Raw genomic sequence first — 12,965 nt, 5'->3', positions numbered from 1 at the left:
CACGATCTTATACGTTTCAATAAGATCGCCTCTCATTCTTCCAGTTTCAATGAGGTCCCCCCTCATCCTTCTAAACTCCAGTGAGTACAGGCCCAGTGCCGAAAAATGCTCATCATATGTTAACCCACTCATTCCTGGGATGATTCTTGTAAACCTCCTCTGGGCTCTCCCCAGAGCCAGCACATCTTTCCGCAGGTATGGTGCACAAAATTGCTCACAATACTCCAAATGCGGCCTGACCAGCGCCTTATAGAGCCTAAGCATTACATCCCTGTCCTCAAGTTAGGCTCCATCTGCCATTTCTCCACCCATTTCTGCATTTGGTCTATATCCCGCTGTATCTTCTGATAGCCTTCCACACTGTCTGCAACTCGGGCAGTGGTAGAGTTGCTGCCTTACAGCACTTGCATCGCTGGAGTCCCGGGTTCGATCCCGACTACGGGTGCTGTCTGTACGGAGTTTGTATGTTCTCCCATTGACCATGTGGAGTTTCTCCAAGATCTTCGGTTTCCTCACACACTCCAAAGACGTAGAGGTATGCAGGTTAATTCGCTTGGTGTATGTGTAAATGGTCCCTAGTGTGTGTTGGGTAGTGTTAAGTGTGTGGTAGTGTGAATGTGCGGGAATCGTTGTTTGGTGCGGACTCGGTGGGCCAAAGGACCTGTTTCTGCTCTGTATCTCTAAAATTAAAAAGCTAAACAACTCCTCCAATTTTGGTGTTGTCAGCAAACGTACTCCCTGTCGCCAGCAAACTCACTCATATTTTGTTCTCATTTCAGATTTTCAAGTTTCTTCTGCTTTCTGATGAGGGCAGATAGATAGTCTCACTATGGGAATTTGTGGAGCTCATCAGGGCTGTGGATTAACAGGAGGAACTGAGATTCACCTAAAGTCTGTTCTTTATGTCGGAGGCTTTCTTCTGTATCTAAGGGGATCTGAGATTTTCAAGTCTATGCCTATCCCTTTGAATCAATAAATCAATGTAAACCTCTCCCGTTGTGTTAACAAACATATCTCCACCAGATGTTCCACGAACACAGAACAGACCTGTTGCAGACCTTCAGTGCAGTCATAAACTCTGTTCGTCTTTGGTTTAAATTTTTATTGTGCTCTTTAATTCAGTGTGTTTTTGAAAAATGTCTTTCACAATGAATGAATGAATGAATGAATGAACGAACGAATGAATGAATGAATGAATGAATGAACGAATGAATGAATGAATGAATTAATGAACGAATGAATTAATGAATAAGTTTATTGGCCACGTATGTGCATATACAAGGAATGTGCCTTGGTGTCCCGCTCGCAAGTAACAACACGAGCATACAATAAACAATTAAGAATAAAGCATAAAACATTAAAACATTACATGTGAGTGAAATAAATCAGAGCAAAAAGAGACGACAGACTTTGGTTGTTGAGTGGAGCTACTACTTGCGGAAAGAAGCTGTTTTTATGTCTGGCTGTTGTTGCTTTGACAGTCCGGCCTTCCAGAGGGAAGTGCTTCAAAGAGTTTGTTGCCAGGGTGAGAGGCGTCAGAGATGATCTTGCCCACTCGCTTCCTGGACCTTGCAGTGTACAGTTCGTCAATGGGGGGGGGGGGGGGGGGGGGGAGGTTGCAGCCAACAACCTTCTCAGCTGATCGAACGATTCGTTGCAGCCTGAATAAGATAGACACAAAATGAAGGAGGAACAAATGCGGATGGTACCAAAATAGGTGAAGGGGCAGGTAGTGCAGAGAAAGCAGGGACTCTGCAGAAGGACTTGGACAGGTTTGGAGAGTGGGCAGGGAAGCGGCAGATGGAATATTGTGTAGCAAAGTGTGGAGTCATGCATTTTGATAGTGGGAACAAAGGCGCAATCTGTTTTCTCAATGCGGAGAGAATCCAGAAATGGGAGGTGCAAAGGGCTGGTGCGGGATTCTCAAAAAGTTAACCTGCAAGTCGAATCGGTTGTAAAGAAGGCAAATGCATTGCTAGCGTTTATTTCACAAGGGCTATTATACAAAAACAGGGATGGAATGCTGAGGCTCTATAAGACGCTGGTCAGGCCACATTTGGGATATTGTGAGCAATTTTGGGCACCATATCTGAGGAATAATGTGTTGGCTCTGGAGAGGGTCCAGAGGAGGTTAAAAAATGATCCCAGGAATGAGTAGGTTAACATATGATAAGCATTTGTAGACACTAGGCCTGAACTCGGTGGAGTTTAGAAGAATGACGGGGGGTCTCATTGAAACGAATACTGAAAGGTTTGGATAGAGTGGATGTGGAGAGGATGTTTCCATTAGTGGGAGAGTCTAGGACCAGAGGTTATAACGTCAGAGTTAAAGGACGTTCCCTTAGGAAGGAGGAATTTCTTTGGTCAGAGGGTGGTGAACCTGTGGAACTCTTTGCTACAGAAAGCTGTTGAGGCCAAGTCAGTTGATATTTCTAAAGCAGAGATAGATAGATTCTTGATTAGTACGGGTAAGAGGGGTTCTGGGGAGAAGGCAGATGAATGGGGTTAGGAGGGAGAGATAGAGCAGCCATCATTGAATGGTGGAGTAGACTTGATGGGCCAACTGGCCTAATTCTGTTCCTTTCACGTATGACTTTATGACCTTATGAACTCAGCGGGTCAGGAATAATCTCTGGAGAAAACGAATAGGTGATGTTTCGGGTCGAGACCCTTCAGACTGAGAGTCAGGGGGGAGGGAAACAAGCGATGTGAAAAGGAACAAATGAACAAATGAATGAAAGTTGTGGAAAATGACAAATCAAAGCTAAGAATGGTACATTGGTGTCTGTGGAAAAGATGATAACGAGTGAATCCAAACAGTGAAACTCAGAAGGATGACAGTAACACTAGTAGGCCAACGAGAGTGGGTGAACGATAGAGAGAGATGGAATGCAAGGGTTACTTGACGTTAGAGAAATCAATAATCATATCCATGGGTTGTAAGCTGCCATTATAAGTGCTCTAAGACATAAAATGCTGGAGTAACTCAGCGGGTCAGGCAGCATCTCTGGAGAGATGGAATGGGTGACGTTTCAGCGGGTCAGGCAGCATCTGTGGAGAGAAGAAATGGGTGACCATTCAGCGAGTCAGGCAGCATCTCTGGAGAGCAGGAATGGATGACGTTTCCAGTTGAGAACCTTCTTCAGGCTGGTTAGGGATAGGGGAAACGAGAGATATAGGCGATGATGTGGAGGGCGATGGTTTCGCGGAACACCTTCGCTCAGTCCGCCTGAACCTACCTGATATCCCGGTTGCCAAACACATTAATTCTCATTCCCATTCACTGAGTTTCACTGTACCTTAATTGGTACATGTGACAATAAACTGACCTTTGGACCTTTCGACCTTTGAACCCATTCCCACACTGACCTTTCTGTCCTGGGCCTCCTCCATTGTCAGAGTGAGGCTAAATCCAAATTGGAGGAACAGCACCTCATATTTCGCTTGGGCAGCTTACAGCCCAGTGGTATGAATACTGATTTCTCTCACTTCAGGTAGCCCCAACATTCCCTCTCACTCTATCCCACCCCCACACTAGTCACACTAACTTCAGCCATGATCACAATGAATGGCGGTGCTGGCTCGAAGGGCTAAATTGTCTCCTCCTGCACCTATTTTTTATGTTTCTATGTTTCTCGTTTTCACCCAACAAACAGCTGACTATGGCCTGTTTCCTTTATCATCGTTATTTTTTTACATATCTTTCATTCATTGTTCTTTATGTCTCTACATCATCGTCCATATCTCTCGTTTCCATTATCCCTAACCAGGCTGGTGAAGGATCTCGCACAAAAACGTCACACATTCCTTCTCTCCAGAGATGCTGCCTGTCCTACTGAGTTACTCCAGCATTTTGTGTCTATCTTCAGAAACTAGCATCTGCAGTTCCTTCCTACACTCTTGGTTGCCATCGTGTGGCCATGTATGGTCTTGCCAAAACGATGAAATGTCGTGATGGCACGGTGGCGCAGCTGTAGAGTTGCTGCCTCGGAGCCTTTACAGCGGCGGAGACCCAGGTTCGATCCTGACTACGGGTGCTGTCGTCTGTACCTTCCCCCCGTGTGGGTTTTCTCGGAGATCTTCGGTTTCCTCCCACATGCCAAAAGTGTACAGGTTTGCAGTTTAATTGACTTGGTGTGTAAATTGTCCCGAGTGTGTGTAGGACAGTGTGCGGTCGGTATGGACTCGATGGGCCGAAGGGCCTGTTTCCATCCTTTATCTCTAAATACCGGCAACTGCACTTCCAAAGTCCTTTGTCGACTGTGTATAAAAATTGTTGATTGTCACTCCTTGACCATCTTATTTACTGTCCTAGGTAGACACAAAATGCTGGAGTAACTCAGCGGGACAGGCAACATCTCTGGAGAGAAGGAATGGGTGACGTTTCGGGTCGAGACCCTTCTTCAGACTGATCTTTTTGAGGTTAGAGTAGATAAGGGGAGTGGAAAGGTTGAGATGGTTGAGATCACGGAGGAGGGGGAGCAACAGGATACTTAAAGTATTAATAATTTGACACTGGATCGCAACTTTTTGGGTCTTTGGGTATGGGTTACACAGATAAGGAAGTAAATGTGTTTAGTAGCAGATACATGGATAGGACAGGGTTGGAGGGATATGGACCAAGCGCAGGCAGGTGGGACTATTGTAGCTGGGACATGTTGGGCCGGTGTGGGCAAGTTGGGCCGAGGGGCCTGTTTCCACACAGTATCACTCTCTCTACCACCTAGCGGGTTTTGAGTGCCGCATGTGTCGATGTAAGGACAATGAATATGTTGTCAACGGATGCTAACTATCGTCTTTTGGACCCCACGAGCAACAAAGGTGACATCAATAAAGCTGTTAATGGCGGGTCTCCGAGAACCCGGATACAGTGGAACTAACAGTTAGTATGTTCGGTAATATATACTGTCTGGGGTCTTTTGGATTCTGTGAGCAAAAGAGTACAAAGGCAAGGGAAATTATTAGAAATAGAAAATAGTTGCAGGAGTAGGTCATTCGGCCCTTCGAGCCAGCACCGCCATTCAATATGATCATGGCTGATCATCTAAAACAGTACCCCGTTCCTGCTTTTCCCCCATATCGCTTGATTCCGTTAGCCCTAAGAGCTAAATCTAATTCTCTCTTGAAAATATCCAGTGATTTGGCCTCCACTGCCTTCTGTGGCAGAGAATTCCACAGATTCACAACTCTCTGGGTAAAAAAAAAAACATGTTAATGGCAGACGCTAGCATTTTATTTCAAAATAGACGTTATTCAAGAAATAAATATACAATACATGTTCCGTGCAAAAAAACAAACTTCATCCGACATTAATAATAATAATAATGCATTACATTTATATAGCGCTTTTCAAACACTCAAAGACGCTTTACAGGGATTTCTAGAACATAGACAAGCGAATAAATAGATAAATAAGTAAACGAGCAGAAAAAGGAGACAGAAGGTGAGGTGACCTTCAGTGGTTGAAGGCAGTGCTGAACAGGTGGGACTTCAGTGATGTTTTGAATGTGGTGAGTGAGGAGGAGTCTCTGACGGTTTGGGGTAGTGAGTTCCATAGGGTGGGAGCAGCGATGAAGAAAGCCCTGTCCCCCCAGGAACTGAGTTTGGTCCGGATGGGGGGGGGGACAGGAGATTGGCAACAGCAGAGCGGAGGGTGCAGGTGGGAGTGTGCCTGTGGAGGAGATCAGTCAGGTAGGATGGGGCCAGGTTATGGAGGGCTTTGTAGGTCATGAGGAGGATTTTGTACTGGATTCTCTGGGGGATGGGGAGCCAGTGGAGTTTGTAATGGACGGGGGTGATATGGTCACGGATCGGGGAGTGGGTGAGTAGACGGGCAGCGGAGTTTTGGATGTATTGAAGTTTACTGATGATTTTTGAGGGTGAGCCATAGAGGAGGCTTTTGCAGTAGTCCAGACGGGAGGTGATGAAGGCGTGGATGAGGGTTTCTGCAGCTGTGGAGGAGAGGGATGGACGGAGACGGGCAATGTTTTTGAGGTGGAAGAAGGCTGTCTTTGTGATGTGTTTGATGTGTTTGTCGAATTAGAGGATTTGATCAAAGATGATTCCAAGATTCCGGATGTGAGGGGAGGTGGATACTGGGAGACCATCAATATTGAGGATGAAGTTTTGGGTGGATTTGGTGAGCGTTTTTGGACCAATGATGATGATTTCAGATTTGTTGCAGTTGAGTTTGAGGAAATTTGATTGAAGCCAAGATTTTATTTCAGTGATGCAGTTTGTCAGTGTCGAGTGTATGGTGGTGGAGATTGACTTGGTGGAAATGAGGAGCTGGATATCATCGGCGAAGCAGTGGAAGTTGAGACCATGACGGCGGATTCATTGACCAAGGGGGAACAGGTAGAGGATGAAGTGGAGGGGGCCATGGACTGAGCCTTGGGGGACACCTTGGGGGAGGGGAGCGGTGGGGGATTTACAGTTGTTAATGGAGATGAACTGGTGCCTGTCAGAGAGGTAAGATTTGAACCAGGATAGGGCTCTGCCGGTGATGTTAAAGGAGGTTTCATGTCGGGTGAGGAGAATGGAGTGATTTATGGTGTCAAAGGCGGCGCTGAGGTCAAGTAGGATGAGGATGTTGCAGTTGCCAGCGTCGGAGGAGAGGAAAAGGTCGTTTGTGATTTTGAGGAGCGCAGTTTCAGTACAGTGGTTGGAGCGGAATCCGGATTGGAAAGTTTCATACAGGCTATTGGTAGAGAGGTCGTATTTGAGTTGGGAAGCTACAGCACGTTCCAAAACTTTGGACAGAAAGGGTACGTTGGAGATTGGTCTGAAGTTGTTTGGGGTGTCAATAGACAATAGACAATAGGTGCAGGAGTAGGCCATTCAGCCCTTCGAGCCAGCACCGCCATTCAATGCGATCATGGCTGATCACTCTCAATCAGTACCCCGTTCCTGCCTTCTCCCCATACCCCCTCACTCCGCTATCCTTAAGAGCTCTATCCAGCTCTCTCTTGAAAGCATCCAACGAACTGGCCTCTACTGCCTTCTGAGGCAGAGAATTCCACACCTTCACCACTCTCTGACTGAAAAAGTTCTTCCTCATCTCCGTTCTAAATGGCCTACCCCTTATTCTTAAACTGTGGCCCCTTGTTCTGGACTCCCCCAACATTGGGAACATGTTTCCTGCCTCTAATGTGTCCAATCCCCTAATTATCTTATATGTTTCAATAAGATCCCCCCTCATCCTTCTAAATTCCAGTGGATACAAGCCCAATCGCTCCAGCCTTTCAACATACGACAGTCCCGCCATTCCGGGAATTAACCTAGTGAACCTACGCTGCACGCCCACGTCAGGGTTGAGACCAGGTTTTTTCAGAATGGGGGTGACAGCAGCGATTTTGAGGGATGGCGGGACGATGCCAGTGGACAGGGAGGAGTTTATTGTTGCAGTGATAAGTGGAGAGAGAGCAGGAAGGCAGGCCTTGACAAAGCTGGAGGGGATGGGGTCCAGAGAGCAGGTGGCAGTTTTTATTCCTGTGAAGAGGTCAGAGAGGTCGGTGGTGGAGACTGGGGAGAACTGAGGCAGGGGTTGACAGGATAAGGGGGGGGGCAGGTGGTTTGAGGGGGAGCAGGTGCGTTGGTGGTTAAGGTGCTGTAGATGCTGTCTATTTTGCTTTGGAAGAATGAAAGGAAAGTGGTGCATTTGTCAACTGTGAATGATTGGGAGATGGTGTCCAGGGGGCTGAGGAGTTTGTTTATTGTAGAGAAGAGTGCTTTTGGGTTTCCAGAGCCAGAGTGAATTATTTGAGAGTAGTAGGTGGAGTGGGCGCGGTAGAGGGCATCTTTGTAGTGCTGCAGGTGGTCTTTGTAGGCTTGGTAGTGAATTGTGAGACCTGTTTTGTTGCGGAGTCTTTCAAGTTGGCGGGCATGAGTTTTCATCATGCAGAGTTCGGGGGTAAACCAGGGAGCAGAGTGGGTGAAGGAAACTGTTTTGGTTTTTATAGGTGCAAGCTGGTCGAGGCAGGAGGAGAGAGTGTGGTTGTAGTAGACCCAAACACATCTTTACCCCACACCCTTGCCACTCATGTGGCGCACTGGCGTGGAAGTCCTACCCTCGTTTGAGGTCGTCTCTACCACACCCTGCCCCCCATGTCAAGCAGCAGAAGGACCATAGACTGTGGTCCTCCCCCACAGAGCCTTGGCGTTGGCTGCACCGAGCTTCAGTGCGTCCATCAGCACGTACTCCTGCAGTCTGCAGCAGGCCAGTCGGCAACATTCCCCGACGGACATCTCGCTCTGCTGGGAGGTCAACAAAGCTCGGGCAGACCAAAGAGCATCTTTCACTGAGTTGATGACCTTCCAGCAGCACTCGACGTACGTCTCTGAATGTGTCCCTGGCAACAGCCCATAAATCACACAGTCCTCAGTGATGGGGCTGGCAACTTGAACCAATGTATTAATAAACACCTCCAACAGTTTTTGGGACTTCCACACCCATGTATGGTCACCTCTCAGCCTCATTTGTTCCAGCGAAATCACTTCCAATCTATCCAGCCTCTTGTTCTTTCCCAGGGCATGCAGTCCAGGCAATCTATTGTGGATCAATAGATATCTTTAAGGCAGAGATAGATACATTTTTTATTAGACCGGGTGTCAGGGGTTATGCAGAGAAGGCAGGAGAATGGGGTTAAGAGGGAGAGATAGATCAGTCATGATTGAATGATGGATTAGATTAGATGGGCCGAATGGCCCAACTCTGTTACCATCATTTTTGACACGAATCTTTTCCACAATTTTCTAGATCAATCTCATCACTCCTGTAGTCAATGATTCAGTGGTGCTTTATTGCCACATGTACATAGGTTCGGTGAAATGCTTTGTTTTGCGTGCAACCCAGTAAAATCGTACGGCAAACCATTTGGGGCGCAGCGGTAGAGTTGCTGCCTTACGGCCCTTGCAGCGCCGGGCACCCGGGTTCTAACACGACTTCGGGTGCCGTCTGCACGGAGTTTGTACGTTCCCCCCGTGACCCGCGTGGGTTTTCCCCCGAGATTTTCGGCTTCCTCCCACACTCCAAAGACGTGCAGGTTTGTAGGCTAATTGGCTTGGGTTTGTATACGTGGTATAAGTGTAAATTGTCCCTAGTGTGTGTACGCTTGTGTTGATGTGCGAGGATTGTTCAAGATTCCAGCATCTGCAGTCTCTCGTGTGCGTCTAAAGCTGAAGTTACAATCTTTTCATGCAAACCTTTCAGCGGAAATCTTATCAGCAACATTCCAGAAATAAGGAAAACACAATTTCTCTAAATTCCGAGTAATCGCTGTAGTCCCATTCCCATACCGGCCTTTCTGTCCTGGGCCTCCTCCAATGCTAGAGTGGAGGAAACTGGAGGAACAGCACCTCATATTCTGCTTGGGTTGCTTACAACTCAGCAGTATAAACATTAAATCATCCAGTTTTCATTAATACCCACTGCCCCTTCTCTCTTTCCTGCGAACTTTCTCCCCACTATCCCCCTCCCCTCTCTCCCCACCCATCCCTGTCCACTTCCACCTAACTCCCTCCCTCCCTCCAGCTTTACGTTTCACTCCTCTTCTTCCCTCATCTGATTCCCCTTTGTCTCCTTGAGTCTAAAGAAGGGTCTCGGCCCGAAACGTCACCCATTCCTTCTCCCCGGTGATGCTGCCTGTCCGGCTGAGTTACTCCAGCTCTTGGTGTCTACCTTTGGTTCAAACCAGCATCTGCAGTTCCTTCCTACCCCTTTGTCTGCACTTCAGATGGAACATTTGCCAACTATCCATCCGTATGCCAATAACCCATTCCCCCACCTCTCCTGTACCCAACTATCGCTTAGACATAAAAAGCTGGAGTAACTCAGCGGCGTCAGGCAACATCTCTGGAGAAAAGGAATAGGTGACGTTTCGGGTCGAGACCCTTCTTCAGACCCCAAAATCCTTTCTCCCCAAAATCCTTAAACACAACTGCACTGGCAGACCCATTGTTGCTGCCTGCTCCTGTCCCACTGAAATCATTTCCATGTACCTGGACTCCATCCTATCCCCCCTCCCCCGTCCAATCTATCCAGACCAAATCCCCAGATACCTCACACGCCATTCCTCTCATTAATGACTTCCGCTTTCCGAGGCCCCACCCACTTATCCCTATTAATCCTCTCTCCAATTATCAGGCTTTGTCAACTCCTCCTCTCTTTTCCAGCTTTCTCCTCCATACTCCATCACTCTGAGGAAGGGTCCCGAGTCGACCTGAAACGGCGTCCATGCCTTGCATCCACAGATGCCGCCAGACCTGATGAGTTCCTCCAGCACTTTATGATCAAGATTCCAGCACCTTGCGTCTCAACTGAGAACCTAACAGATGGCGTGTCTGTAAACGTGATGCTAAGTTTTAGCTCTTAGGGCTAAAGGAATCAAGGGATATGGGGAGAAAGCTGGAACGTGGTACTGATTTTAGATGATCAGCCTCGAAGGGCCGAATGGCCTACTCCCGCACCTATTGTCTATGTTTCTATGACCCGGGCTCGGTAATTGGTCACCATGGCCCCCGCAAAATTGGCTAAAAACCCTCAGACACACACCGGAGGCGTTTACCAATGAGGTAATTTTGAATGGAATTTGCATTCAGCAGTTTTAAACGCATTCTTATCTTCTATTAGTAATATCCCGTGGTTTTATTGGAGTTTCTTCGGAATATTTTCCGTGCTCGCCACGTTTGTTCTCACTCAGACCCATTCATCACGCGTGGAACTCGGTGCAGGGAGCAGGGATTTAGATTTCTAGACAACTGGGATCTCTTCTGGGGTAGGGGTGACCTGTACAAAAGGGACAGGTTACACCTTAACAGCAGGGGGACCAACATTCTGCAGGTAGGTTTGCTAGTGCTACAAGTGTGGCTTTAAATTAAGTAGTGGGGGGGGGGGGGGTTGACTAACTGGGAACATGGAGATGGAGTTAAAGGGGAAGCAAATACAGGAGAAATTGCAAAGGACTCTCGAATGAATGGGGAGGGAAGTTCTAGAAGGGATAAGAGAGTAAGGTCAGGGCCAATTGTGACCGGTGTGAGAGGGGAGGTGAATACCGAAATTAAAGTGTTGTATTTAAATGCGCGAAGTATAAGAAATAAAGTGGATGAGCTTGAGGCTCAGTTAGACATTGGCAAGTATGATGTTGTGGGAATCACTGAGACATGGCTACAAGAGGACCAGGGTTGGGAACTGAATATTCAGGGGTACACAACATATAGAAAAGACAAACAGGTGGGCAGAGGTGGTGGGGCCGCTCTGTTGGTCGACCTACGAGCCACGTTCCGCAAATTCCATCAGCATGTGCAGTGCCCTACCAGGGGCTCAAACACACTGGATAAGGTGTACACCAACGTAAAGGTCGCCTACAGAGCTCTCCCCTGCCCACCCCTGGGACAATCCGATCACCTCTCACTGTTTCTACTGCCCGCATACAAACCCCTCATCCGCAAGACCAAACCCACAATAAAGACTGTCAAAATATGGCCCGAGGATGCCACCCTACAACTCCAGGACTGCTTTGATCGCACCGACCGGGACCTGTTTGCACAACAGGCGATTTGCGGTTCAGAGGTAGACTTGGAGGAATACACATCCACTGTGCTCTCCTACATCAACTGCTGTGTGGAGAATGTCACGGAGGACAAGGAGATAAAGATGTTCCCAAACCGGAAACCCTGGATGAACAAGGAGGTACAGAACCTGCTGAGGGCACGCAACAATGCCTTTAAATCTGGTGACACTTCAGCATACAGTGTTGCCAGATCAAACCTGAACAAAGGTATTAAAAGGGCCAAAGACACCCACAGGCAACGGGTGGAAGACCACTTCAACACCACGGACACCAGAAGCATGTGGCAGGGTGTCAGGGACATCACTGGCTACAAGAGAAGCCCTGCCTGCCCCCACAGCGATATGGCACTGACCAACGAGCTTAACACCTTCTTTGCCCGCTTTGAAACTGGCAAAACCACCTTGAGTGGAAGAACCCCAGCCGAGGCGGAGGGACAGGTCTTGCAACTGAGCACACAGGAGGTACAACGCGCTCTGCAAAGGGTCAACCCACGCAAGGCTGCAGGACCGGATGGAGTTCAAGGAAGAGTACTGAAGGACTGTGCTGAACAGCTGGCTGAGGTATTCACCAGGATCTTTAACCTGTCATTATCTCTGGCTATGGTCCCCAAGTGCCTGAAGTCGGCTATCATAGTTCCGGTGCCGAAAAAAGCAAAGATCTCCAACCTGAACGACTACCGCCCGGTTGCCCTAACGCCGATAGCCATAAAGTGCTTTGAGAGGCTGGTCCTCTCACACATCAAATCCAGCATCCCTGACTCACTGGACCCACATCAATTTGCATACAGGGCAAATAGATCCACAGAGGACGCCATCTCTCTGGCTCTTCACACTGTCCTGACTCACCTAGAGAGACAGGGCACGTACGTGAGGATGCTATTCATAGACTATAGCTCCGCCTTCAACACGGTCATCCCCACCAAGCTCATCACCAAACTCCACCAGCTAGGCCTCAGCTCGTCATTATGTGACTGGATCCTGGACTTCCTGCTGGAACGACCGCAAGCAGTGAGAATGGGCCCGCACCTGTCCTCCACTATCACCCTGAGTACCAGCACACCACAGGGCTGTGTTCTGAGCCCCATGCTCTACTCCCTCTTCACACACGACTGTGTTCCTGCATTCGACACCAACACCATTGTCAAGTTTGCAGACGACACAACGGTGATCGGGCTGATCACCAACGGGGATGAAACAAACTATAGTTCTGCCAGTGCAGAACCTGGCAGACTGGTGCTTGGATAACAACCTGTCCCTAAATACCACCAAGACCAAGGAGCTGATCATCAACTTCCGTAGGTCACATAACGGGGAATATGCCCCGATCTCTATCAACGGGGACAGTGTGGAGAGAGTGTCCTGCTTCAAGTTTTTTGTTGTTGTTTTTTTTAAAATT

Source organism: Rhinoraja longicauda, unplaced genomic scaffold, assembly GCF_053455715.1.
Source record: "Rhinoraja longicauda isolate Sanriku21f unplaced genomic scaffold, sRhiLon1.1 Scf000113, whole genome shotgun sequence".
Taxonomy (NCBI): Eukaryota; Metazoa; Chordata; class Chondrichthyes; order Rajiformes; family Arhynchobatidae; genus Rhinoraja; species Rhinoraja longicauda.
This window is presented reverse-complemented; position numbering follows the sequence as displayed.